Source organism: Cebus imitator, unplaced genomic scaffold, assembly GCF_001604975.1.
Source record: "Cebus imitator isolate Cc_AM_T3 unplaced genomic scaffold, Cebus_imitator-1.0 Scaffold846, whole genome shotgun sequence".
In the NCBI taxonomy this organism is placed as follows: Eukaryota; Metazoa; Chordata; class Mammalia; order Primates; family Cebidae; genus Cebus; species Cebus imitator.
Genome location: NW_016108161.1, coordinates 30,612 through 33,310, shown reverse-complemented (window position 1 = coordinate 33,310; position 2,699 = coordinate 30,612). Strand labels below are relative to the sequence as shown.

General features: G+C 46.2%; 1 long non-coding RNA gene across 1 annotated transcript in view; it reads left to right on the top strand.

Annotated features, from left to right (window-relative positions):
• Window positions 1-235, top strand: part of LOC108297804 — an 18,958-nt gene extending 18,723 nt beyond the window's left edge. Inside the window, exon 3 of the long non-coding RNA XR_001822337.2 lies at window positions 137-235. This is a non-coding gene — a long non-coding RNA (uncharacterized LOC108297804). The remainder of the gene's footprint in view (window positions 1-136) is intronic.
• Window positions 236-2,699: the final 2,464 nt, after the last annotated feature.

Below are 2,699 nucleotides of genomic sequence, written 5' to 3'. Positions count from 1 at the left end.
TTTTCGTACGACAGGGTGTGTGGTGCCCAGGCTGGAGTGCCATGGCACTTCCAACCTGGATCTATTGGGCTCAAGTGGTCCTCTTTTTTGGGACAGAGTCTCACCCAGTGACCCTGGTGACACAGTGCAGTGTCAGGAACTCCACTCACTGCAACGTATGCCTCCTGGGTTCAAGCAATTTTCCTGCCTCGGCCTCCTGAGCAACTAAGATAACAGGCATGTGCCACCACACCCAGGTAATTTTTGTATTTTTATTGTTTATTTATTTTTGAAGCAGAATCTCACTGTTTTGTCCAGGCCGGAGTGCAGCGGTGCTATCTCGGCTCAATTGCAATCTTTACTTCCCACCTCAGCCTCCTGAATAACTGTCTGCAGGTATGCACCACCACCTGGCGAACTTTTGTATGTTTTGTATAGATGTGGGTTCACCATGTTGCCGGGCCTGGTCTCGAACCCCTGAGTTGAAGTGATCCTCCCACCTCGGCCTCCTAAAGTGCTGGGATGAGAGGTGTGAGCCACTGTGCCCAACCAGTTCTTGTGTGTTTCTGCTCAAATTTTATTGAGGAGCTTTTGCTGCATAGCCTGGCCTCTATCCTGGAGGATGTTTGTGCCTCTGACAATGTATATTCTTCAACATCTTAGATTCCATTTTGGATACCCCCATGGGGACTATGTGTTTCTGTGCTGGAACTCAAGCGAACACTTGGCTCAATATCCATTGCTGATCTCTAGAAATCCAGCCCAATTCTTTTGGTTAAAGATAAAGTATGTCTAGTGGGCATTGCATTTTCTCTTTGAGGACAAAAGTCAGGAGGATTGCTCCTTCACGATGAAGGCTAACCTACTGAGCCTTTGAAGTAAGAAATTGGAGATGGTCCTTTTAGGGGTTTATGTTCTGGATTCCAGAAAACACGAAAACAGGGCGAGTAAATACATCTTTGTTTTTTGTGTTCATTTGTTTTTTGAGACACAGTCTTGTTCTGTCGCCAGGTGCCAGGCTGGAGTGCAGTGGCGCAATCTTGGCTCACCACAATCTCCGCCTCCTGGGTTCAAGCAATTCTCCTGTCTCGGCCTCCTGAGTAGCTGGGACTACAGACACACACCACCACACCCAGCTAATTTTTGTACTTTTTTAGTAGAGGAGTTTCACCATGTTGGCCAGGATGGTCTTGATCTCTTGACCTTGTGATCCGCCCACCTCGGCCTCTCAAAGTGCTGGGATTACAGGCGTGAGCCACCGCGCCTGGCTTTTTTGTGTTCATTTTAACGTAGTCAAGAAAGATTCCAAAAAAAAAAAAAAATTCAACATACTGGAGGAAGATCTCAGGCTGTGACCGTCTACAGGGAAGCGCTTTCTGTTGTCAGAAAGATAAGAAAGTGCATCCTTGTAGTGGGTTACTGTTTGAGAAAAGCAACGTTGAAGTTGATGCTGATCTTGGTAATACGTTTGCAGAACATGTTTATGATCAGACTTAGATGATAAAAGATGTTGTTTTTGTTTTTGTTTTTCTTAAGATCGGGTGTCTGTTGCCCAGGCTGGAGTGGAGTGGCACTTCCAACCTAGATCTCTTGGGCTGAAATGATCCACTTTTTTGGGACAGTCTCACTCTGTGACCTAGACTGGAGTGCAGTGGCAGAAACTCTCCTCAGTGTACCCTGTGCCTTCCGGGTTCAAGCCATTCTCCTCACGCAACCTGCCAAGCAGCTGGGATTAGAAGAATGAGCCACCATGCCCCGGTAATTGTTGAATTATTTTTCTATTTCTTATTGATTGATTGGGACAGGGTCTCATTGTCTCACCCAGGCTGGAGTGCAGTGGCACAGTCTCTGCTTACTGCAACCTCTGCCTCCCAGGTTCAAGCAGTTCTCCTGCCTCAGCTGCCTGAGTAGCTAGGATTACAGATGTGTGCCACCATACCCAGCTAACTTAGAATCCATTTTGGATGCTCCCATCGGGACCGTGTATTCCTGTACTGGAACTCAAGTGAACACATGGTTCAAAATCCATTGCTGGTCTCTAGAAATCCAGCCCAATTCTCTTGGTTAAAAGCAAGGTATGTCTAGTAGGCATTGCTTTTTCTTTTTGGAGACAAAGATAATTCCAACAAAAAATCCAGAGTGCTGGAGCAAAAAGATTTCATGCTGTGACCCTCCAAAGGGGAGCGCTTTTTGTTGTCTGAAAGAAAAGAAGGCGCTCCCCTTTAGAGGTTTACGGTTTGAGAAAAGCAACGTTGAAGTTGATGCTGATCTTGGTAATACATTTGCAGGGCAAGCTTATAATCAGACTTGTCTGATGGTGGGGTTCTGTTTTGGTTTTGTTTTTTGCCAAGACAGGCTCTCTTTTGCCCAGCCTGGAGTGTGGTGGCACTTCCAACCTAGATCCCTCGGGCTCAAGGTGTCCTCTATTTATTTGGAGATGGAGTCTCACCCTGTCGCCCAGGCTGGAATGCAATGTGTCCAGTTTAACCTGGTCAAGGATAATTCCAGCAAAAAAAAATCCATGGTGCTTGAGCAAGAAGGTCTTGCTGTAGCCCCCTTGAGGGAAACACTTTCTGTTGTGTGAAAGAAGAGAAAGTGCTTCCCTTTAGAGAGTTACTGTTTGAGAAAAGCAACGTTGAAGTTGATGCTCAGCCTCCCAAGTAGCTGGGATTACAGGTGCCCACCACCACACCCGGCTTTTTTTTTTTTTTTTTTTTTTT